This window comes from Ostrinia nubilalis, chromosome 1, assembly GCF_963855985.1.
Source record: "Ostrinia nubilalis chromosome 1, ilOstNubi1.1, whole genome shotgun sequence".
Lineage (NCBI taxonomy): Eukaryota > Metazoa > Arthropoda > Insecta > Lepidoptera > Crambidae > Ostrinia > Ostrinia nubilalis.
The window spans coordinates 4,372,598-4,400,517 of NC_087088.1; positions in this window are offsets into that span (position 1 = coordinate 4,372,598).

Below are 27,920 nucleotides of genomic sequence, written 5' to 3' on the forward strand. Positions count from 1 at the left end.
CTCAACATCATCCCTTGAACAAGGGTGCAGCGAGCCCTCGCGCCCTCTTTGCACAAGCGAAATCACTTCCACTGTGAAAACATACCTTTAATTTTAATTTTTTTCTGCCGACTAGGGAAGACATCCTTTTGTTGCTGAAAATGTAACGCATTTTTTAATGAAGTTTGTCACAAATTCTGAGGTAAATGACTATTTTGGTTGGCATGGAATATTATGCAGATTGCAAAGTGAACCATACAGATAGAGATGTCGATTTTTTTCAGGAGATGACATTGTAGATTTTTGGTGGAGGCTTTTCCAATATTAAAAGCTTTTATCGTTATCTAAATGTTATTTTGGTTATTTTGCCGTTCTCTAAACTTAAGGAACTAGTTTAAGAATACAGTAATATCACCCTTTTGGACTGTGATTTTCAGTAAATTATTTTTACATAGAACTAAATAGTACCTTACCGGTAGCTGTATGAAAAATGTACTATATTATGGTCGCATAATATAGTACATTTTTCATAAGGAGTCGTCCATGAGGTAGGTTTTTAATAGTGATGGGCCGACTATGGTCTTTGCCGACTAACCGACTAGCCGACTAATCGGTTTTCAAATTGCCGATTAGTCGGCCGACTAATCGGCAATGCCGATCATTCTAATACCTACTTGTCCGAAGAATAATATCTAGATTTTTTCAAAGAAATATGAATATCTAGATTTCTAAAGAATGAATATAACTTCTTGAGAAATGAGATTTCTTTAATATGAGAAAAAATAAAAAGCAACATTACAATCACCTAACAGTACCTAAGGTAGATGTCATAATTTTCGACGGCGGAGGGGTCAGAGGAGGTGACAATATGATCGCCTCCTGCTGGGCTATGATGCGTGCCGTGATATTATTCTTACTCATCGACATCAAAATGTATGGGCAAAATTGCGCTTATCGCGGCACTCATCCTAGGCCCAGGCCCTAGGATTCCTCTCCACCTTCCACGGTGGTGGTCAGCGAGCTGGGGGCACCCCGCCTGCATAGCACGGACTACCCCAACCGTCGGATAGGCAGGGCCCGCCATACAGGTGGGCAATTGCCGGGACGGACTGTGATAGTTGATGGCTTTGTCCGGATTCCCATAGTTCTTCACACTAAGGAGATCGCAGGAGCTATTTATGTGGGTATTCCTCATCCTTCTGATGAGAAGAGCCCCACATAATCTACCACTTCCCCACAGGATAGGTATGCAATTCCATGCATTTTTTTTCCAAAAAAAAAAGTGACACAATTTTATATGGACAAATTACATAAACTTTACACATTTTTTATGATTTTCTGGTTATTTTAACTAATCTTAACGTTGTATGAATTTAGAGACTGATTGCCAAAATTTTAAATCAAGTGAAACCACTTTTTACTGATTTTTTGCAGTTAAAAGTGGTTTAAATAAACGCCCTTGATCTACCTCATAATTATCTTGGTGATTATGAGTTTATTTCATTCACATATTTAATTTTGTAATGCGCCGATTATAATCGGCATATTTTGCCGAATAGTCGTCACTAGTCGGCCGACTACAAATTATGCCGAATAGTCGGCTTTCCCGACTAGTCGGCGACTAGTCGGCCCATCTCTAGTTTTTAACTATCTATGGACTACCATAGACTGAAATGATAGTAAAAATTTTATTCACCCATTTTATGTATATTTAGTGTAAATGTATGTGGAAATAAATAAATAAATAAATTAGTGGGTAACCTTTTCACACAAAAACCTTCTCTTAATTTGCGAAACAATAATACCTACCTAAGTCTTTCTTAATCCTTACTCTTCTCTCTTATCTATTATCTTAAGTATCTTTACCACTAGGATTATTTATTACATTTCCAATAAGCTAATGCAATGCCGGACGGCTGCGGGCGAGGTCGCTGGACACTGCATCAGTCTTTCGTGGTCATCAATCACGCCAACTACGTACGAGGTTACGGAATGTTTATACTCACGAGTAAGTGAATGTGTAAGGTCTGTGTGCCTACCATGAGTTTACGTTAGGTGAGCTCGCTAGCGAATACGTCAAAAAATTCTATGAAGATTTTATTTCTTGAAAGTAGCCGCTAGGGGCGCTGCACAATATGTCATACATTTAAATGTCATTTTTTTACGCAGTCGCTAGCGAGCACACCTAACGTAAACTCATGGTAGGCACACTGATCTAAGGTTTGTCCGATTGATTTTGTAAAAGTAATGGCTGTTAAATACTGTAACAACCCTTTTCGTATTGTCGTTAACTATTTTTTTCATAAATAAATGCTTAATTTTTAATTTCATTTCATAATATACCGTATAGTTAAGTACATACTTACTCGTATATTTTACGTTGATTTTATGAAAATTACAGGATTAGTATAGTTTCTTTACTCATTCAGTCACAATACCTTCGTAAGCCTAGATTTTTAAACAAGTGTTTCAGGGTTTTTAAACAAGTATAGGTCAATCATATTAAACGAAACTGCAATAAACTTTCGGAAGCATTAGCCCTTTCGCACCTGAGATTTTCGTTCCTTTGTTTTGCAATGAAAACTATATTATTTTGGCAAAGAAGTGGTAATATTAATTTAAAAAATAGTAAAAAAAATCCAGCGTATAACAGGACTTTGGAAAGTCGATATCACGATAGTGAGCTCTGGGGCTGACTTCTACCAACTCACGATCGTGCATTTATAAGTTTTGATGAGATTTTTATGCAATGATAATGTCCGCTTATCAGAAAAATATTTATAATGAAATAAAATGCATCTGGTTATAAATACTTATTTAATAATTGCTAACATTATAGCTTAGGTACAACATTACAGTATTTTGTTTTCATTGGAATGTAAATGTTCTTTCAACAGACAAATTAGAAACTAAACGAAATTCACATAATTTTATATGAGATCATTTTCATGTTCATTTGCGAGATAAACTCATGTTTCTTAGGAAACAAAAATTTAACACAAAAACGAAGAAATTAACTAAAAGGCCTTTCTGGCTGTACAACTTTACTATGTCGATTGCGGTGCCCCCAGTACTGTCCTTGCGTTACAGGTGCGTTGCCGGCCTTTAAGGTGAAGATACGCTCTCTTCTTGAAATTTTGCAGGTCGTATCCGTCCGGAAACACCGCAGACGACAGTCCATTCCACAGTTTGGTTGTACGGGGCAGGAAGTTTCTAGAGAAACGTACTGTTGTGGACTGCCAACCATCTAAGTGGATGGAAGTGCTGTCGGGTAGATCGGTGGCGAAAAGTGGCGGCAGGAATAAGTCCGGACAATTCTTCGGAGCACTCCCCGTGATACATGCGATAGAAGATGCACAATGAGGATACATCTCTACGCAGCGCCAAGGGGTCAAGCAAATCCGAAATGTCCTGGCAGTCAACGATTCAAGCTGCTCTCCGTTAAATGGGGTCCAGAGGGAGAAGCTGGTACTGGGGCGCACCTGCCTAAAGATGAGAACAGTATTCCATATGAGGCCGAACCTGCGCCTTGTAAAGTTGCAGACGATGGGCAGGAGTGAAATACCGCCAGTACATTGCGATCCTAGGATATGAAAGTTACTATTGAACAAGGTGTCTGCTTTGACTTTTTAGAACAAGATGGGTCTGCTTTTCTACCATCCATACTATCAGACGTAGACTTCCTCTTAGATATTCAATTGCCCAGCTGCCACAGATGGGTGAGGCGGAGAAGATAGCTCAACTTCAGGTTTTTCATCATTTTCCGGCTGCGGAGGGATAAACTCTTGGTCGTTGTCGACAAAGTCCAACTCGGAACAGTCACCCTCGTCGAGGAAGCCCAAAACGAGGTCGTTGTTCAATGGCAAATGTAAAAAAAAACCTTAAAAGTCACGATCATGCGTTGGTACAATTGCAACCCAGATATCACGATAGTGAGCTGGGTTTTTTTTCATAAATTTAATGGGTAATTGCTAAGAATATAGAAGAAATTTATAGTTATTCAGATGCAACATACACTTAATGATGTAATACAATCAAAATATCAATGAATTCCTACGAAAATTGCAATAAAATAAATATTACTTACGACGTCCAGTGACGGGGTCAAGAAACGCAGCCATTTTTCCGGTGCGCTCTCGGCTATTGATTCATTTAGCCGCCAAAACTGTTTTTTATTGGTTAGATCGATAAGCGCACGATCAAGTGAGGTCGGTTTGGCGCGGAGAAACGAATTTGGCGCGAAATTATAATTTTTCAAAGAAGAAACTCACGATCGTTTCATTCAGGTGCGAAAGGGTTAGAGAGCGAACTATCTCTTTGATGTCGAATTTATTATAGACGACAGACTAAAAATTAAAAATAATACTTAATTAGTTATTTGATTATTTCATGAAATTAAATACTTGACAATAAGTACTTAATTCGTACTTTTACGATCAGAAAATTATGTATAAGTAATACTTCCCAAGCATTATCAAACTCGATTTAGTTACCCGGGCTTGCGGTTCGCATCAAGCGATTACCTATTCATAAAACGGAAAGTTAGAGCCCGGGGGATCCAGTTAGCGACCGACTCAGCCAAGGAGATTTATGCATTTTAAATTACTGCTGAAACGCTCGGGAAGATTACAATCGACGACACGATCTTGTGCGGTTTCTTCTAAAGCTTGTGCATTGTAGGCTTGCTCGAATTTTCAAGAGCCTTGATCACACGTACCGAGTAAACGGGCGAGACAGTGCTCTCGGCCGAGTACTAGCGCCGAGTGATCGGCCGAGTGCTCGACTCCCGTTCTACGTACTAGGCCGAGTGTCCACCCTCCCGCTTCTCCGCACTGTCTCGCTCGCTTGCTCGGCAGGTCTGAACGTACACTGTCTCGCCACTCGCCACTCGGCCAAATGATTGACGTCACGTCTACAGATAAAATAAAAGTCCCAATAGAACTGAACTGACTGTGCTAATTTCAAAACAAGTGTGAACAGCTACTCGCTTACATTACTGTTTCAGCCGAGTAAATATTTCACTGTCTCGCCCGTTTAAGCTTTTTTCGTGTACTGTGTCTGTTAAGCCTTGATCACACGTACCGAGTATTACACAAATAAACTAAGATCGTCAGTATTAAAAGCCACCTCGTTCAGCGGTCAAAGGTCCAATATTAATAGGATGACGATTAACCGGGACTCGTCTGGACTTGTCTCCGGGACCCATATTAAAGTACCAATTAGGTACTTATCCCTGGGTTCCTGCGGGCTGATCATGGGAATTGGATTTGAGGATGGGAACTTTGATATTGCGACTTAGGGACAGCAGAATGAGACAAGCACGTGTATTTTATGTAGTGGTAATAGCGATAGTGTAGTGGCGAGTGTGCCACAAAAATGGATAGGTTGATGTGCTGTCGACTCTACATACCTACAATACAGTTAGTTACGCAGAGATTCAAGAATTAATTAAATGTTTAAGGCTGAGTTGCACCACCTAACCTTAACGGTAACTATAACGATAACAGGTGATTTTTGTATGGAGTTTGACAGATTTTTGACGTTTGTCAAAGTTAAAGTAAGATAGTGCAACCCAGCCCTATAGTTAGTTACACAGACACTGAAGAATTAATTATATGTTAAAGAATGTGACATTGCCTGTAAACGTAAATGTTTTGGATAAATAGCTTATAGCAGCATGCAGTAAAACATTTTTTCTATTTTGTCATATAGCTAATAGAGTTTGATTTTTTTGTTCACATCATGGGTTTTTTCCCTGTTGTGAGTTTAGCTTATTAAATAGATTTTAAGTGAAGTTTGAGTGAAAGTGTTCTGTTAACAATCACAATTTAATTAAATCAAAATGCTCAAGTGCACAGACACTAAATAATAAAAACCCAGTTACATTCCTTTTAAAAGTACGAATTAAATGTTTAGGTACATTTACTTCGGGATCATTCTATTAAACTGTAAATCACAGCCCCACTCGAATCCAAGATGGCTGCAAATAAACAAATGGGAAAACTGTAAAAAGAAATTGACTGGCACCTATCCGACCCCCATTCGTCACACCGTCAACAATCGTGTGAATCAGCCCCTATTTTACATTTAATTGCATTTCTTTGTCGATCTGCCCGTTAATCTGGATGCACCCTTATCCCAAACAAAGTCCAGAAAGCTTGAGCTCCCCTTCCCCTCTTTCTTTATGGAGCTTTAACTAACATAGGGGTAGTTTATGGAAGAGACATGGGTCTCTATAGAATGGACGTGTCTAGACCTGTTTGATGTCGAAGAAAAGTACGCGTTAAAGGCAATATTTGCAGACGCACTCCTCTAGATGATGTGTACGCTAGTTCGTTAGAGCTGAAATTACATTTCGGGACGAGATTTTTCTTTGAATTGGTTGAAGATCAATCAAATAATCTGAATTTTACTGGTTGAAAATCATCAATAAAGTAAGCTTTACTAATGTTTTTTTTAATGTTCCTATTCAAAAATGACCCACAGACTTAAACGCAGCTTTTTAAATCTATTATGGCCGTAATAGATACCATGATCCTATACCAATTTAGGCGTTTTCTTCTTCGTCGTCGCAATTCTCTCGGCTGAATGGTCGTGGTCGCCGAACCTGGTTTGGCGGCAAGCTTTACAATCCGTCGCCATTCCTCCCGCATTGCAGCTTTTCTTGTACACTCGTGGAGTGGACCATTGAGTGCGGTTTTGACCTGTTTGGTTCAGCGCTTAGGCGATCTGCCGCGCGCTCTTTTGCTATCAACCTTCCCCTGAACGACAAGTCATTCAACAGATGTATCGTCTCCACGTGCGATATGGCCAAAGAAAGTTTTATTATTTTTCTATTTCTAGCACCTTTGATGCTAGACTAACACACCCATATACAGCCATTTCAAATTGTTATTCACCAGCTATCTGTCTACAGCCAGTCCCAAATTTTCATTTAACCGGCAACCGTTTCAAACGCATTGAAAACATTGTCGGCTGGGCGCTCCACAAAGGGCGGGCGCGAACGCCGCCCAATTTAGATTGCAGCTAGAGGTTAACGTAAACTCCTATTGTGCACTTTAAATCGTTTCAGTAAAGCATAAAGCCTGTATTATGAATCGATACTATTCAAATATTTGACTGGTCCAAATATAGAATTTGCTCGAATTTTTCAGCGTCTCTTCAGAATACCGCTCTTTATAATCAATTTGTTAATGTGATTATAAAATCCTTCTGTTCGCTTCTTGCAGTGAACTTCCCAAATAATTTTTTTAAGGTTTGAAAGTGAATTTAATTAGTTAAATTAGTATCAATTTTCAGTTCCCTTAAATGTTATTCAACCATTTTGGACATCTACTTGCACGGATAAGGCATATAAACCAAATACTGTATGTGTATGTTATGCAGTCAAAATAGGAACGATTAACAATAGAATGTATCTGTAGCTGCACAAAGGGGGCGTCTCTATCGCCATTTCACATTGATGCACCGGTCACAATGGCCGATGATCGAATAAAACTGCAGACTAAAGATAAAATGGAATCATTGTTCAATAACGCTCTGAAAATCATTGAAGCTTATGTAACTATCCGTAATTGGTGTTTAAAAAGCCGACTAGATTTCCAAGCTTGGCAGTCGTTGTCCATGCGATATTTTTTAATTGTATAGTTCTGAAACATTCAGTTTAATTAAATTTTGATATCACTAAGAAGAAACGAGACAAAACAGTGGCTTAGTTAAAACTTCTTTTAATTTTTAAGAACAAAGAGAAACTCATTACCTAAAAGTCTGCCTTATTTCTAGCTAAACAATTGTGTGGTGCCTGAAGTAAATACAAAGCTAACTTTAAACAAACAAACATAATGGTTACTAGTTAAAACGCCATTCAACGTAGACAGCGATTATTAAAACGTTAGAAATAGCTTCCACTTAACTTGTTCCAAGACGTTAGGCTAGAATCTAACTCGACACGACGTTTTGACATTAAATATTCACGCTAAACACACAGCTCTGACATAAGTTGACAGAGAAACATCGTTGTGTAATGGCCAGTGGTCTGTCAGACCAGCCACTTCACTCAAAAGCGAGGCAATTTGACTGGGTTGCACCATCTTACTTTTACTTTAACAAACGTCAAAAATCTGTCAAACTCCGTTAAAGTTAGATAGTGCAACTTAAGAATTCGTAGGTACAACAATAATTATTTTTATTGACATCAAAGGTTTTCTCTTCTCTCCTAATTTTCCACACTTAAATTCAGCATTTGGGCGAATATTATGTCTTTAACACTATCTGTCTGATTGGACTCTATTATAAATGAACTGTAAATATTGGTCAACAGTTTTACAGTATATTTTGACAATATCAAAAAATAAGAATTTGATATTTTTAATTATTATATTGACAAAATTTTAACGCCATTGCTACGTAAAATTAATGTCTATTGTCTAACTTTAACACTGACCTTTACTTATACGTTGTGTTTGTGTCAATTGCGTCCTGTCCAGACAAAGTAAAGTGTTCGTTTTCGTCTAACTGTGACAAGGCTTACTACAGCCAGTAATTTAGTTAATTGCGCACAAAATTACACATTTCATAAGGATGTCAGGTCGATATGTCTTTGCCTACCCGCTGTTTGCAACGGGAATATTAATGCCTTCGCCGTAAGAGCCTTTCCGATTTTATGCGGAAATTTTCTATAAAGGTGTGGTACCTACTATTGGTAATTTTAAAACACTGAAAGTGTGTGATCTAATAAATAGGCAAATTAGGCTTTTGATGTAGACAATTTAAGATTTCCTTCAGAATGCGGCTTTTTTACTTTCCATTTTTTGCGATTGAAAAAAGTGGTCACTATGTATAACAAAAATCTAGGGTAGATATAGGATGCTTCGTAAATAGCCTTGTGCCCCATTTTAGCCTGAGCTCTAGAATCTTGTGATATTTCAGCATACATTTTATAATTTCAAAAACAAATGTGATATCATCAAGATAAAAGCGTATTTAAGTTAGTCACCAGTACATTAACCTACTCCAAAAATTAAAAAAAAATATCTTATTAAATTCGACCTTAAAGTAAAGACACAATACTCAAACTAAATTGTGGAAATCTACATTTGATAGTAGCTTAGGGGCCACACATGTAATTCGTTTCATTTACCGAAGACCCGTTCAATTCAAACTAATAGTACCTTTTAAAGCAAGTCACCGCCATTTCACGAAGCTTATAATTTATGTAAATGTAGGTCAGCGTGTATGCGAGCGAGTCATTATTGTAATTACGATCATTTTAATCCAAAGTAATGATTTAATTGCTTAATTACTTTGAAATTGCCGCGGTATAATTAATTAATGCACGATTTTATAGATAGCGCTTTGTGGTGAGTAACGTGTGGCTCTGAAAGGAAAAAACAATCTTCTTTAGTAATAGCAGCTGAGTTGCCGATTTATTTTCATATTTTTGAGCAGGTAATAGAGTCACGAGCAGTTGGAATGCAAGTCAAAGAATCGATACAATTTTTTAACTACAAGTAAGATTTTTCCTATCATAGAGTTTAACAATAGTAAAAAACATGTCGCACCCTTAATAATATAGGGGCACAACTCAAAATTTTTGGTTTTTTACTTTTTGTACTAGAGAGGCATATTTTCGTCAGATCTACAAGATGGCTTTCACAGAAATCGAAAACAATGATCAGATAAAAGAGTTCTACATTTTGTGCCCCTTCCATACTTTCATCTATCTTCCCGCTAGAAGGGCTGAATCAGAGACATGCCGATATTTGTCGAATCCGGCCCCCGCGACTGTGGTCCAATTTGGAGTTGTGCCTTTGTGTGACAAACTTTTAAGTAAGTGTTAGTGAGCTAAGTCTAATTAATTCCATATATTTCTAATAATATGTTACATTTTCATTTTTATTACATTGATAAAGTCCCGTTAATCATAGAAAATTATAAAATATAACTTTAACTTTAGTTAGGCGGACCATGGATGGGTGTTTGTAGTTAAATTTACAACTCTCCTATAAAAGTAATTTGCTTCTTGGTATTAATTTTCATACCTATTGGTTGATTAGGAGCCTATAGAATGTTTTATCGCGATGCTAAGAAATAAAGCGGTGGTTATGAAATACTTCCCGACAAATAAACTAATGATTTATAAAATAAGAGACATACCTACGTGTTAAGGCTATTAACGTTCACTCGGGGCTCGGGTTGGCTTTTTTCTTTGTTTATTTCATGAATAAACGCACTAGTCAGCCAAAAGGTGAATTACTTTAATATGTTAGTGTTATAATTTATAATTATATTCTTTAATTTATTACGGTCACATAAATTGATGCTAATTAATCACTCAGTTCTGAGGACTGAGGATACATCGAATTTATTTTAAAATTATCTTTTCACGTATTAAGTTACTACAATTTTACTGATCAGCTATTAGACCTTGAAATTTTCAGTTTGTCTAAATTTAAGTTCTAAAGTGCTTTTTGTCTTAAAAATATGAGTTCGTAATGTAATCTTGTGTTAACACCAGTTTTTATTAATATGTGGCAAATATTGTACACAAAAGCAAAGAAAAAAGATCACGGAGTTTGTGATAACAAACCAAGCATACCTACTCTGGGATAAAAATTGTACAAAATAATAAATATTGGGTGTCCAATATCGTCGTAAACCTTGTGTACCTAGACTCTTTGCAATACTGAAGTCAAGTAGGACGTAAAGGGCTTCTATTTGGAGGGCCAAAGATATGTATTGAGCTTTCTAATCACTAAAATGATCAAAAGCAAAATGATGATGAGTACGGAAAAATTAAAAGCAGCTATCTTCGATGGACTGCAAATCCGTGCTCTTATAAAAGACTGTATTTGTAAACCATATAACACAAATTGAATCTGAAGCATGGCTAAGGTGCTTTAGTAGTAAAATATTTTTTGGGGAATGTTAGAACACCAGAATAGATATTCTTGTGTTCAAAATTGGTTGCTAAAATCCTTCAAAAATTACACACGCCAATTTGAGTATTAAATTGTATTTTTTACAATAGCCATTTGAACTGATTCCCACATAATGTGGGTGATTATAGTAAGGGATAAGGAGAACGGTTCCTTCCACCAGGACAGCAGGATAGTGGAAAAAAGATACCAAGGTACTGGCTGTTGGACTTTAATAAGTGATTATCCTAAACAAATCCATAACAGAAAACCTTACAGAAAAAGTTTTTGTAGGTTTTTTCTTTATTTGATAAAAAGCATATTTTTTATAGGGTTAGAGTCCCTATCTATCTAAGTAAAAATATTTTGAATGCATAAAATTAGTATTTTCATGTCGGTTTTCTCAGAGAAATAGCTAATAGTCTTTATTTTAATCTAATTCGACATATCTAATAATTTTCTAGTATTCAGCACCCTACTCTTATACTGAATTGGCTATAAGCTACTATACCGCACAATAACTGTCCCCAATGTTATTGGGCGTAAATCAATATAAAAATCGAATAATACACTTATTTTTAAATATTAGAGAGCAATATTAGGGAATATGCCATATAAAACAATTCAGCCTAAGAATTAGATGGGCACAAGTACAAGTAATACCCAAAATCACAACAACAGAAATAGTAAAATAAAGGCCTAACTTTGAAATATTTTTTTAAACAATTTTTTTACATACTCATAATCAATATTTTCAAAAATGTCTCATGTCAAATTATATAACAGATACCAGAGATGAAGTATGCTTTATTTGAAAGTTGTAGCTGATAAAATAAAGATTTTAGAGCCAATTATGTAAAAAACCGCGATCCGCCGATTGGTTTTTTGGCTTTTCCCAAAAAACTGAATTTTGGAGTTGTGCCCATTCATTATTAAGGGTGCGATGTATCTTATTCACATTTACAAACATCTCGAGAAATAAATTTTGAAATAATGATTTCCTTCAACCTCTGGACTAATGGTCACTTTTAACAAAAGTATTTAAATAGCTTCATCTTCATTTCAGCCAGCAGCGGACGTCCACTGCTGAACATAGGCCTCCCCCAATGATTTCCATATCGCGCGGTTGGTAGTGGCCTGCCTACATCCAGCGCCTTTAAATAACTTACCTGAAAGTTAATAAAATTATAAGTATTAAATAAAATTACTTAATTTTTATACTTGTAGTAGGTATTTTTAGTAAAGAAAGGCATTTCAAATTCCAAGCGTAAGCTTCAGGCAGATGCTTTATCAAATCAAGCTCTACAGCCACACGACCGTAAAGACAATATTTAACACCATAACAAAAACATCGACCCCTAAAACGCATGTCACACGACCCAGTAATAATAATAAACACGTTTTGCCGGGTGGAACTACACTTTCAGCCAAGAAATAGGACCAGGCTTAGTGTGAGTATACATCAAACGACGTCACTAGTAAGCGCGTACAAAATGTCATTAGATGTATGACGGATTGTAGAGCGCCCCTAGCGGAATTTTTCAAGAATTAAAATTTTCATATATTTTTTAAACGCGCTTACTAGTGAGGACGTTTGACGTAAACTCACACTCAGATTACGTTATGTGTGCTCTCTAGCGACTGCGTAAAAACATGTCATTAAATGTATGACAAATTGCACAGCGCCCTTAGTGGCTACTTTCAAGAATTTATTTATTTATTTATTTATATTAGGGAAACAAACAATTTTGATATACAGACAAATAATCACACAAAAAATAGGACAGAAATCAGCAAAGTTTCCACAGTTAAAATTAATACAGAGTGCAGACTAAAAATTAATTATATAATAATAAAATAGTAATAAATTATACATTAATTTCTAAATGTCAAATAAATACAATGTCAATTTTATAAAATGTCAAACAGTTAAATTTAATAAAAATTATAAAATGTCAAAAAGTTAAATATTAATAAAATTATATAAATTAACCTTGGGGGAGGCCTTTGTCCAGCAGTGGACGTCATTTGGCTGAAAACGAAACGAAACGAAAATTAAAAACACAATAATTATGTAGGTCAAAATTAAAATCAAGTTATATATTCAAACATTCTCTCAATTGTTTTTTATAAGATGGTAAGGAAGAATTAAAAATGTCAATCGTGTTAAACCTATTATTATATTCCTTACAAGATCTAGGTACAAAACTGTTGCTAGCATAATTAGTCCTAGTGAGAGAAATAGAAAAAAGTTTTGTAGAACGCGAACTCGTCCGAGGGCACCTAAAACTAATATTACTTAACAAAAAAGAGGAGTCAACATGGTTATTTAAAACTTTGTAGAGAAAGACTTGGTCTTTCTCAATGCGACGGTCTAAAAGAGATGGTACATTAGGAAGTGTTCCGCCAAACTTATCAGCTTGTAACGTAAGTGTTTTTCAAACTTTTTGTTAATTTTTTCTATTGAGTCAATGTATATTTTGTATTGTGGGTTCCAGACAGATGATTCATACTCCAGAATGGACCTTACGTACGAGTTGTAAAGTAATGAAACTGTAGAACATAGTTTAAAATCTCTTCCCGTTCTTAAAACGAATCCCAGCATTCGGTAAGCCTTAGCAGTCATGATGTCTATGTGTGTTTTAAATGTCAATTTGGAATCTAAATGAACTCCCAGATCTCTCACCTCTGTCACTCTTTGAAGAACTATGTTATTTAGGTGGTAATGATGGTCAATCGGCTTCGCTTTCCGCGAAAACGAGATAGAATTGCATTTATTTATATTGAGAGTCAAATGATTAAAATTACAATAAGCACAAAGCGCGTCAAGGTCATTTTGCAGTAAAACACAATAGTAAGGTGATTTAATTTGTTTAAAATTTTTCATGTCTTCAGCGTAAATTAGAATGTCAGTGTTTTTAAAAAAGAAATAAAATCTTAATATAATATTTTGACGCTCTTGCTAGCGAGTACACCTAACGTAATCTCATGTTACGTTTACGTTTCACACCTTCACACAGTTTACGTTTTATGATAAAAATTACAATTTTAGATTAGTAAAAAGTTGCTCGGGCTAATCCTTTTTAATGGGAATAAAAAGTAATCCTAAAATTGTGTATGTTTTTTACCAAAACGCACCGTAGCCCCGTCAAAAACAGATTGTATCAAAGCAAACGAGTCACAGGGCTAATATGGAATGGGACTACAAAAAATATGTATTCTATGCCTTTTTGACCGGATGACGAACAACGCTCTTATGTTGCCAAATTTTAGGTTCTATCAAAGTCAAAATTTTAGGTAGAGGTTATCAAAGAACCATCCATTTTACTAAGGCCCAATTCCTTGCTCGAAAGTGTATGGGAACGCGTCCGTCTAAACTATTATCCAAATAACTCGACCGGGCCTGTCAATTGGTATGAAAAGCGAAATATTGATCAGGTCGGGTCAATGTCCGATGATTGCTTCCATCCAAGAGGTGTTGGACGAAGACCAGGTATACTTACCCTGCAGGTATAGGGTAGGGATGCGTGAGGGTTGATTGGCAGGTGAATGTGTTCAGTCGGTGTAAGCGAGGTTGGTGACTATACGCTCGTTTCGGGTGAATAACATATGAGGTTGATGATACTTCCTGAATATTATATTCGGAGATAATAATATTTCGATAGTCAATCAATCTTTTGTATTTAGAAACAAGAATGATAGCTACCTATTACCAAGATTTAAGAGTTGCTTTTGGTTGATTGGCTTGTTGTTAAACATTGTTTAACTTTGTCTTTAGGTTAATATGTATATTAAAGTAACAAAAAATTTTCATCTAGTTACATTATTTAGCTTTCAATACCTAAACGCGCACACACCTAAGAACCACAATTTTCAATGTTACATGGTTCGTTTACCGCGCGCACAGATACAGCGTTCAAAATTCGTTCATTTATTCACAAAGTTAATCTATCGGTGACTTCGTTCATTGTGATCGATTTATAACATTATTTTCTGGGATTTTTCAGACTAACATAACCCGCTGGTTTAACCTTCAAGTTTAACCGGCTATAAATTTCCGATTAACTATTCGATTCCCAATAATGTAAGCAAAGAAATAAAACATGTCGAGTTGTGACGGTCAAATACAACGCGGGCCCAAGGGCCTTTGTCGCGGAAATTGCATTCTGTTCGCCCCTCGAATGGGCCCGCGAGGAACTGAATTTGTACAATGATGGATACCACTGAGACTGTAAAATTAAGGTCCTAAAAACGGTAAAAACCATCTCTGCCTTAGATTTTGCGGTGATCGGTCTAAAAGTCTAACCAATCAAAAGTTAATGAACGAGTTTCGACATTCGTTCTTTATTACGCACCTCCAACGACTGAGTTAATGAAGATGAAGACATCTTGTTTAATAAAGTGGACTCTGGGTTAATGACATCTGATATATGTATCTAGTTTTGGAGTGTTTATTTTACATGACCCATATTTTTTCATCGTATTATTAATTTCAGTTATTGAGCTCAAAATCAATGTGCGAGTGACGGACAGCGATGCCGTTTTCTCAGATCTATCGGGTTATATATATTTTTATGAGTCAAAAATGCTGAAACAGCAATAGATAGAAACACCCACCCACAAATGGGTGGGAGGAGGAAAATTGATATTTTCCATATTATTTCCAAGTTCAAAGTTTTCGTAGTTACTATTCCTTCGAACCTTTCTCAGCTCTATCTACATACAATTTGATCCCTAAATAATCGAAGGTCCGATTTACCGCACCGCAGGCACTCGTAGGGCCTAAGTACCTCCTTGTCAAATATTAAATACACTCGCAACCTCACTTCAGTATGTTTATTAAAATATTTTTGTAGCCGAAAAAATATCAAGGAAATTCTAATTCAATTACTTGTTATTTACCTAAGTACCTACGTCCTACACCTACATTTATTACAAACATTTCATAGTGTTACTCATTCATAAATTTCGCGATAAGATAAGACCCGTGTATTTCTATTTTCTAGCGTGGGACGTCTACCTACAAGGTGGACCGACGACATCGTAAAGGTAGCAGGGAAACGCTGGACGCAGGCCGCTACCAATCGAACAACGTGGAAAGCATTAGGGGAGGCCTATGTTCAGCAGTGGACGTCCTATGGCTGACATGATGATGATGATGATGATTTCAATTTTAGTTGAAATGGAACGCGAATGTTTAAAATCTCATACAAACTATTTTTTTTCTAAAAATATACTGGATAGGATTATCCTTTTCTGCATTTTTTCCTAGAAACGATGATAGCCTATTTTGATAAATTAGCATGTCTACAACATTCTCGTACTAATTAATGACACATGAGACTAATGTTCAAACATCGAAATCTGTTCAAACGAGTAACTGTATCAATCTTGAACGTTATTTGACTTAGACAAAATTTCATTTCGGTTTGATATTTCATCCCAATATCCATTTTTCCGCATAAAGACATAATTCACTCCCGCAAAATATATGCAAAAGGAGGAAATATGGCTGGATAATACAATTTTCTACACAGTGAGCGCAGGAGCAGCGATCAACCGCTCTATAGGGATTTAGTTTGACAGGAACATTTCAAATCGAAATAAGGCTGTGGTCACACCATGCGTGCGAAGTAAATCAATCGAAGTATGATCTACAAGCACCCACATGGTTGACCGACGACATCGTAAAGGTAGCAGGGAAGTGCTGGACGCAGACCGCTACCAATCGATCAACATGGAAAGTATTGGGGGAGGCCTATGTTCAGCAGTGGATGTCCTATGGCTGAAATGATGATGATGATCTACAAAACAACAAAATATCTTTATTCAGTGACCAAGAAATATGGCGCTTCTTATTTACAAGTCTTCTTTTTAAGCCCTAGATAAAACATGGAAAACTTAATTACTCGTAGATAGATATAAATTTTGATTAACGTAACTATAACTTGTTTTGGTATTTATACCCATTTCAGCCTGAATGAAACCTATTCTAGGCCGAAAACCAAATTAGCTTAATTAATCAAGTGAAGGTCGAATAGCCTTTTCCATGAATACTACCTAAGTAAATTACTTTAGATAATTTACAACAATGTCCGCGCATCATCCTCGTCTCGTAGCTAAACAGCAAGTCGCTTCGTTTGTCAAAGGCCTAAATCCTTATTTGGTGGAAAACTGTGACAAAGACCGGGTTTTGAATAATATGACTGCTGGGATAAAGGACAATAAAAATGTTTTGTGTGTATTAGAAAAATAACAAGCTTATTCATAAGTAGCCACTTTTAAAGTCAAAGTTTCGAATCTATGGACATTTGCCTCAACTGGAACTTTATATTCATCATCATCATCATCATCATCATTTCAGCCACAGGACGTCCACTGCTGAACATAGGCCTCCCTTAATGTCGGACGAATAAACGAACTAAAGTCGCTGACATAGCCCGACGGATTAGCAAGCTGAAGTGGCAATGGGCAGGGCACATAGTACGCAGAACTGACGGCCGATGGGGCAGCAAGGTTCTGGAATGGAGGCCGCGTACCGGAAAACGCAGCGTGGGACGTCCACCTACAAGGTGGACCGATGACATCGTAAAGGTAGCAGGGAAGCGCTGGACGCAGGCCGCTACCAATCGATCAACTTTATATTTCTGAATATTAATTAATAATCCAATTAAAGCTTTCCTCAACAACTTTTTTTTGTAATGAAATTATTGACTTCGTTTCTATTAAAAAGACAGGCAAAACATCAAAATCAAGATTTGTAGTCTAATAATCTTATTATACAAAAACGTTTTCTACAATATACTACCCAACAATGTCTTGTCGTAGTTTCAGATGATTAAAAACTTTATAAATTTATTCATAAAATTCAATTTCCCGTTGAACTTAGCACATAATATTAAAGCTATGCAGAAGTTAGCGACTCCAGGTGACGATATTCCCACACTACAGAGAACAACTAGGACGTTGATTGGCGAATGTTTTAGATATGATAAATTATTATAATTTTATTCATCTTCTTATAACTTATCTCTTTCAAATAATATTAAATAACAGATCATTTGTTGACTATCAGGCGGTGAGAAATTCGACGAAACAGCTAATTGGTTTGTCTCTAATATCAATTTTGAGATAGAAAGTAAAACGGAGGATGGAATTATCTATATTTCCTCGATATTCATAAACCTCGATATAATTAATTTATTGTTATTAAAATATTTTCTTAAAGTAATTGCGCAGAGACGAATACAACAGGATAAAAGAGCAGTACTAATTCAAATACCTTCACTACCATAAAACTGACTTGTGTCTTCATTATGAGTATTTTATCGCTACTACAAATATAATCTTAACCTTAATCGTATGCCTTAATTTTATCTAGAAAACCATTGAAATAAATAAAAATTAAGAGGCATGCATACACTCAATGGTTTGTATTGATCGTGAATTAAAGTATATTCTATTCTATTCTAAAAAAAACTGTAAATGCCACATCCACGTATCTCTTGACCCATTTCACTTCTACGTCCTGCATAACATTCTCGATGGGCGAGTTTAGTGCGTTATAAATTAATTAAGTTAGTTTATTAGATGTCTCCTCCCCATGTCACGACGTTTTAGCGCTCTACTCAACTATGTCTGCAGTAAACAATGGCTAACAGATTCTCAGTGCATAGATGCTGGATAGTTTAAAAGTATTCAATAATCTATGAAGCATTATTAATTTCAGATATGAAAAACTATTAACTATGCAAAAGCGAAGAGAACAGAATCTATAAAACATGCTCATCTTGACTTATCAGCTTTTGCCCGTGCCAACATTCGCGTGAATAAAAAAAAAGACTTACCAATTAGTATGATAAACACTATGTGCTATTTTGATGATATACTTATCTAAACTACATAATTATATGTATGTGTTATTGTAAAGTTTATTTTAAATCCAACTAGTATTTTTGGCATCAAGAAGTACGCCAACATCATCCGTCCGCACATTTTTTTTTCGCATTAGATACTTATATTCTGCACAACTCATAATTTAGTTGTTTATTCTGATTGAGCTACACAGCCCGTCGAAAGCAGAAGAAAGAGTCTTGTTAGGTGCTACTGATATCCTTGTTCTTAGCAAAAAATTGGTATTCGATATCACTTAGCGGGGCCACGCCATCTTAATGAGACCCCAGCAAAGGTTTCCTTTCTTTGCCACAGACCTTTGACAGCCAAAATAGAACAGTTTGTTTTTACCTTTTATTAACCAAAAAACGCCTACTACTGGACAAAGGATATGGGATTGCAATCGGTCCTGCGCTTTATTGAAAAGTTTTATAAATACCTTTATGCAGATAGTTTTCGTTTAGTCGCTCATGCCTTATTAGTTTAGTCATTGTATACAGAGTATAAAAGGTGTGTTGAATTATGTAGCTACCATTGTATTTCTTCTGCCCAGTAATTGGTGGCATAAAACGGCTTCAAAAAGTCTTATACTGCCGTTCTAAGCCGTTTGTTGGCCAACAAAACATTTGGCAGAAGCAGAGATTCTTTTGAATTCTTCTTCTTTCTGAATTGTGTCTTCTTCATGACACGTTATCGATGTGTGTTTACTGATTAATTTACCTTATGCCTCAGGCATCGAACGGCGTATCTACAAAGACTGGTCGGTGATCATCCACAGAGGTTTCACTCGAAAAATATGAAGATGAAACTTGGGTGTTTCGTTTTTGCCGGCTCGAAGGGATTGTTAGGCGTGTGACCTGCGAAAGAGTGCAATATTTTTTGTGGGGATGATGGATGTAATATGCCATGGGTTGACGGGGCTTTATATTGGCCTATTTGGAGAGGCGAATAACGCATTTGTTTTTGATGCTATATTTTAGTTATTAATCTTAGTAGAAGTTTTCAAATCTTCCAAAATTGATCCGATTAATTTCGTTACGAAACAATGACAGTTAACCCTCCCCCGTGACAAACTTGGTCTTCATTAGTTAGGATTTTATTGGCGGTCAAGCTGTAGATCCTAGCTACACAGAAATAGCAGCGGTGGGAACAGCGGTAGGAATCCTGACTCTATGCGAGCAGTTATGGTGCATGCATGCATCTTATTGGTTTTCAAAGAAGGCCTTACCAAACTCTAGCTCTAAAGTAATAGCGCAAATGAACGTGAGTTTATCCTCTCTCGTTATTACTGCTTCAGCTTTTATACAGCTAAAATCTTCTTCTATGAAAGCCAACCAGTAAATTATTTGTTTAAAAAGTAGGTACCTACTCTAAAAATATATATTTTTGCTGCATAAACCAAACAATACAAACATTAAATCCGTTAAAAAATTTAATATCCTATCGTTTATTTGTAAATACCACTCACAGCCCCAACCTGGAGGCGGTCTTAGCGCCCTATCGGTAGGCGCTCAAGGGCCCTTCAGAGCTGTCGTCGCCCCTGTAGGGCGCTTAGCTGATTTTTGGATTCTTTATTTACGTTCGATTGCACTGATTTGGCAGATGCTAGAGCTTAGCCAGCGAGATTCTGTGATAAAATTGCTTTAACGCATCGTGATGCAAACTATACAATGCATAAGTAGGTAATTTTTCACGCAGTACAAAGTATGCAAATAACTAATTTTGTATAAAAAAATGCTTCTACAAACAGCCTATGTGACATGAATTTTATTAGGTTTTTAAGTTTATGCTGATACGTACTTCATTAATTTTTGGAAACTTAAAAATGTAAAGACAAAAGAAAATAATTTCGTCTGATTTCATGGAAAATTTAATTGTAGTAACTTGATCAATAAAACGGAAACTAATCAAAATAGGTTCATAGGAACGATAATAAATTCGTATATTGTTCGATATATTTCATTTTGTACGTAATGGTCAATTATAATGTTCCTATGTTACTACAGAATTGACCACCACAATATTTCGTATTTCAGTTAACATTTATTAGTTTAGCCAACCACCGAAATATCGAAATTACCCTCGATTCCCGGTTGATACATTTTACGTTATAATCAAGGGAAACTGAGCTCTATGCACACGTAATAGGTAAAAGTTGTGGAAAGCCAGTTGCAGAGTTTGTAAGCGAAAATATAAATTCAGCATGCGAATGATTTCACCGCATATTTGACCGCTAATTTGGTACATTTTAAATGGGAATGGGCTGGCTGTTACACAGAAAAGAGCATTCTTTTTTACATTACCTATAAAACTATTAGATAATTTGTTTAAAAGCCTGAAATGTAAAAACAAAACTGAGAACAATGTGTGACTTACAAGTCGAGAAAATTTTATTATCTCTATCTGAAAATACAAGTAAATAACACGGGGAGTGTTACACTCTGGTTTCACTTCTTTACTGGCCTACCTGGCCAATGCCATCCCTCACGATGGCCATAAAGGCCAAATCCTTTATTTTGACATTGCCATTTTTTTTAGAAATTGGTAAGAGATGTGTTTCTGCTGACGATTGTCATAAAGGATTGTTTACTCTGAAGTACCTAAATGTAAAAACAATCAATACCGTTGTTTATTATTACAAGTAAATATTTACCATAATTTTATAGTAAAAAAATGCAACATAAGTTTAAAATATTAAAAAGTAAATATTTATTTAACGAATCGAGAACCTCCTCCTTTTGTTGAAGTCGGTTAAAAAGAACAAAAATATAACCACCTCGGTGTAACAGCCAGCCGCCCACCGCTACGTCGAGAGCAGCAAAGGAAATTGTCGAGTTTCCCGCGCCCTGTTTTGTGCCGTTTAATTTCATAGCCGAGGACCGTCTTGTGATTTATTACCCACGTTTGTTTTGCTTAACAATTAGTCGGGAAGTGGGGTTTCAGGGAAATATGAAAAAAAGTTTTTTAACAAAGAATTTTCAGAGGAGTGTTTTTTGCTTGAAGTGGATTTCTGTGTCGCTTTACTGGGAATATGATACTTTTCAGTTGGATTTCGACTTGTTCGTGATATAAATACAGCAATGTAATGTGGCATTTTATGTATTGGTAATAAGCTTAATTTTCCAACAGAAACATGTATTCTCATGTGCAAGATTAACTATTAGATTAACGGCTGTAAATTGATTACAAACTTTTTAAGTTCTGTCGAAGTGTCTTGTGCCTTATCAAATAATACCAATAATGTCTTATCATCATTTTTCGATCACTATGTCTCGTTATTGTACGACATTGAATACGTATTATAACAAATCCTTACTCTAATAATAATCCAATCTCTATAAATCAAAATTATAACTATACTGGAAAAAAAGCGTGGATATTCCGAAACCATATTACCCTACACGTGTATAAGAAACTTCCCAAGTGTCGCCGGCGTTGATGTATGAAGCGGACGATAAATTATACCCAACTGAAACATATTATTAGTTCACAGACCACATCTCGTCCAATAGTTCGTGATCGAGTTTGTCGTGTTCGAGATAGTTCAGGGGCAACTTGGAATCAGTACTTTACCTACTTATTTATTTTCTGAGAGCATACACGAGGCTAAAATCTTTGTCTAATCTAGTCTCAGTTTTTCAGTTTTATCTGTCTGTTACGAAAAGCTCACAGGTAACGCTTGAGCCTTTGAATCCATTTTGATGTTTTTATTCAGGAAAAATGAAGAAGGGAAGAGCTAAGTACTTTTTGTTACAAAAATATTTTAAGGGTGGGTTGCACCATCTTACTTCTTCTTTTCTTACTACATCTTACTTTGACAATAACTATGACGATAACCGGTGCTTTTTGTATGAAGTTTGACAGATTTTTGACGTTTGTCAAAGTTAAAGATGGTGCAACCAAGCCTAAAAGATAAAAGGAGGCGTTAGTTCGTATGGAGAAGACGTCATATTATCTCATGGTAGTGTTGCGGAAAATCGACTATGCAATTATGTCACTTTAAAGAAGTGTGTATCAATCTGTAATAAACCAAAATCCACAAGATCTGTACTATACAGGGTGACTGGAACTGAACCCGCCATAGCTAATACGCGTATAGAGGAGGTCATTTGCTAATTATTGAACCTTACTTTCTATGGCTAAAGTTTCATAGTTTAGGAGATATGTCAATTTTCATACTTTTTTCGAAATTTGACCTAAAAACTGCTTAATTTTTTTTTCTCGCATGATTTTAACCCATTTTTTTTATTTGATACCAATATCGAATAAACCTTTAGTCAAATAAAATAAATTTCAGATCCAGATAATGATTGAATAACTAGTTACGAGCCGCCAAAGTTTAACAGAAGTACAAACCACGATAAAAATTCAAGTTCGAATTCAATTTAAAAAAAAACTAATGGTGATAATGGATTGCCAATGATCTCAAAAATATCTTTACCTACTCTTCTTTCCAATGATATATCACACGTAGTAATTAGATATTGAAATTTATGAAGAAATTTTGTATGGATAATTTTTGTATTATTACTCCATTTTCTTCCATAAACTTTGAATTTTTGACAAATTTCAATAGCTAATTACAACGTGTGATATATCATTGGAAAGAAGAGAAGCTAGAGATATTTTTAAGATTATTGGCAATCCATTATCACCATTAGTTTTTTTTTTTTTTTTTTTTTTTTTTAAATCGAATTCGAAGTAGAATTGTTATCGTGGTTTGTACTTTTGTTAGACTTTGGCGGTTCGTAACTAGTTATTCAATCATTATCTGGATCAGAAATGTATTTTATTTGAATAAAGACATATTCGATATTCATATCTAATAAAAAAAAACTGTTAAAATTACGCGAGAAAAAAAAATTAAGCAGTTTTAGGTCAAATTTCGGAAAAATCTGAAAAAAGTATAAAAATTGACATATCTCCTAAACTATAAAACTTTAGGCATAGAAAGTAAGGTTCAATAATTAGCAAATGACCTCCTTTATACGCGTATTAGCTATGGCGGATTCAGTTCCAGTCACCCTGTATATCTACAAAAGAGAAAACCGACTTATTCCTGTAAATTTCGTTGAAATCGGTTACAAAATAAAGTTCACTTACAAGAACAACGTAGTCAGCAGGTTTCTTCAACATTTTTGCTGCGACATTCCTCAAAAAGTTCTGTTCAGTCAGCAAAAGTAATATTTCCCAATAAAACAAGAAATGTTCATGTCAACACAATAAAAAGCCCTGTCCATTACACTTTATGATATGAAAGTCGTTAATAGCATTTACGACGTCGCTTAACGGACAGTAAAATTTGCACGTCAGCACATTTAATTAAGGATGGGCTATTACGATACACCATCGAACTACTTTTTTACGGTTTTATAGACCACTAGCGGCCGCCGCGACTTTGTACGCGTGGATCCCGTTTTATCCCCTTAGGGGTGGAGTTTCGTAAAATCCGTTCTTAATGAGCACCTACGTTCTGAAAGGAATCCCCATGCAAAATTCGAAACTCCCAGAACTTGTAGTTTCTGGGATTTCGTGATGAGTGAGTCAGTCAATCAGTGACCCTTCGCTTTTTATAGATTGTGAGGTTTTTTAAGTAGTTGTAAATAGGTACTATTATGCAAAAAACTAAAAAGTGCAGTTAACAGCTCGTCAGACTATAGACACATTTTTGTTACAAGTTACGATGTATAGAGATATTTGTAAGAGTAAAACGGTTTACCGTTTTATGTTATTTCTACGGAATGAAAAAACGTTATTTTGCCAATACAATATTTATTACTTTAACAACTTTAACAATTTTAACTTTAACAACTGAGCTGGATGGTTAAAAGATTAAACAATTTTGTTACAAAATCCTACCTTTACAAAGATAGGATAGCTAGTTGCATAGTTTCATTCTACTTATAAAAGAAAATGAAACAGAACATCTTTGTTTGTATCATTTTCCTCTAAATTTACGCCCGTATCACAAACATTACTTTGTGGTCTTACAGTGCGCGCATGAACCAATCACCTCTTTTCAACGCTGTGCGTTCGATTTGCTGCTTCTTAAAAGCATCTTTTGTGAATACGGGCGTAAATTTAAAACAGTAACCAGAAGTCACAGAGCTCCACAATTATCACTGAACTACTTTCATTTGGCCTAACGTTTGAAACTCTAATATGGACGCACTCATATCTTCCGACATAATTATACAAAGGTCTCTTTCACCCATTACATTCGCAATTGCAATTTTCGAGCGAGAACTCATGAGACCCGTACTAGTGTATCTTACATAACAGTATTTTAGTAGTCAATTTCAGTTCTTTGAAGTAGACCCCTGGGAAATGTAACCCTCGAACCTTAGGTATGATTGAAATTCGTATAAATTTAGTAAAATACTTAACTTGTTTTATAGCCTATAGCCTTCCTCGATAAATGGGCTATCTAACGCTGAAAGAATTTTTCAAATCGGACCAGTAGTTCCGGAGATTAGCGCGTTCAAGTAAACAAACAAACAAATTCTTCAGCTTTATAATATTAAGTATAGATTATAATATTAGTATAGATAGATTCCATCGTCCACAGTAGTTTAAGAAACATTATTAGCTTTACTCAATCTTCTTATTGGAGTATATTTTAGGTTCTATGGAGGTCACTATCCAAATACGAGTACCTACATGACGTGGCATGACTCGGTAGTTTAGTGAATCATCGCGACTTTATATTTGAAATTCCATTTCCTATTCTCCACAGCTGGTATTCAAACTCTTGGTAGGGGTTCTGGAATGGAATCGTGTCACCGACTGCGCCCGAACAATAACTCCGCAACTCAGCTCGCAACTCCAGGCTCCACTTTCAAACACTGCTTCCTTTTATTACAACTCTTTCACTTTATTTGTTTGGAACATACGAGTATGGATCTGGGTGTGTCAATTGAGAGATAAATTCAGTTTTTATGACTATATTGATTTTCTTTTGGCCCAAATTGGCGCAACTGGAGCAATATCGTGTTATAATATCCATGTACGAGTTGTGTATGTTATGGTATTCTAGTCACCATCTTGGTTCACCAATGATGTTACTAAAGAAACAATACATTTTTTTACTCAAAAAGCTCTGCCCTGCTCGCATCTCACTTGATGAACAGGCTGAAGGTGGAAGAAAGATTCACCCGAAATTCTCAATCAGAGAAACTGGTGGAGCTCTTAGTAATACGTGTATTTTTGCCCGACTGCGCCAGAAGAAGGGTTATGTTTTTAACACGTTAATTTACATCATGGATTGTACAAGCCAATAAGTATAGAGCTACAGATTCTTTGCAGAAAACACAATTTTAATTCTAGTATGTTGTGTGGCATGGTAATCAGTCGTAGACCCTAACAATAACATTGTAATAATATTTAATAACAGCACAGAATAATAATGTAGATAGGTACAATAGGACTGGCATGTCTTTGTAAGATAAAAGTCTTTTATCATATAAAAAGATTAAAAAAAACGGAATTATTTTTTGCCTCGAAGCTTTTGCGTAGCATACTCACCGATAGACGCTTCGTTATCCTCAACATTCTAAATTCTAAAATATAGCATCATCACACAATTGTGCCGGCAACTGAAACTTCAAAGCAGTATACGGTACTTTCACGTGATATTACTCCCAGCTCTCCACTTTGGCACTGTACTTTAAAGTGTATGTGTCATTTTTCCGCTCTGTGAGCAGTATTTCACTAAAGCTTAGGTTTAGATTACATTTTGCCTTAGTAATATACAATTGAGTTGAATCCTTAGATACATTTTATGGTCGTATACAAAGAGAGCGTAAGGGACAATTATTGAGTTTTAGGCTTAAATCGAGCATAGAATTGTCTTACGTCATTTGACTTGCTACGACTCAAATACTACGTCTACTACGTCAGAGCTCGAGCTACGAATAAAACATAAGAGACTAGAATAAAAGCGGATTCCTTGTAAAGTTATAAAATGACGTCTGATCACGCAGTACATTATGAGATGACAGATAAGTGATAAATCACTGTCACTACATTAAACAAAAAACAAGTTCGCTTCGCTCTCTGTCTGTCCCTATGTATACTTAGATCTTTAAAACTCCACAACAGATTTTATGCGGTTTTTTAGGGTTCCGTACCTCAAAAGGAAAAAACGGAACCCTTATAGGATCACTTTGTTGTCCGTCTGTCTGTCTGTCAAGACCCTTTATCTCAAGAACGCGTGCACGTATCAAGCTGAAATTCACATGAAATACTCAGGTCTATTGTCCCTTTAAGCTGTGAAAATATCAAACTTCTAAGCCAAGCCAATCAAAAGATACAGCTGATTATGTCGATATTTTCAACAAATTTTCGACACTCGCAAAGGAATCAAAACCTACAGGATACTTCCCGTAAACTCAGAATCTTGAAATTTGGCATGAAGCATTGTCATATAATGCAAATATAGGAAAAATTGCGAAAATCACATTTTTTTAGTTATATAATATAATAAAAATATTTTAATAAAATGAAACTTACTACCTTATTTCTCACGAACGAATAAAGGTATCAAATTGAAATTTATACCAAATACCTAGGTCTATTGCCCCTTTAAGCAGTGAAAAAATCAAATTTAACGCGATCGATTCTAAGTTAACGCGATCAAAAGATACAGCAGTTTATACCGACACCTTAGACGAATTTCCGTCACACGCTAGGGAATCAAAACCTACAAGGTACTTCCCGTGAACTCAGAATCTTGAAATTCGGCACGAACCAACGTTATATAGTACAGATAAAGGAAAAATTGCGAAAATGATAAATTTGAAGTTACATAAAATATTAAAATATTATTTTTGTTTACATGACAAAATATTTTTTTATAATTATAAAGTTACTACCTACCCTTTTTCACATGAACGCGTAGAGATATTAAAGTTGAAATTCATATCAAACACTTCTTAAATCTAATTGCCTCTAAACTGTGAAAAATTCTAAATCAAGGCAAAAATTCAAAACGCTGAGGTAGGTAGGTACCTACCTATAATCATACCGAATATTTTGAAATTCGCCACTACTCGCAACGGAATCAAAACTTAAAGACTACTACGATATCTAGTAAGTAATTTGATTTAATACGTCATAAATTGTAAACCGCTA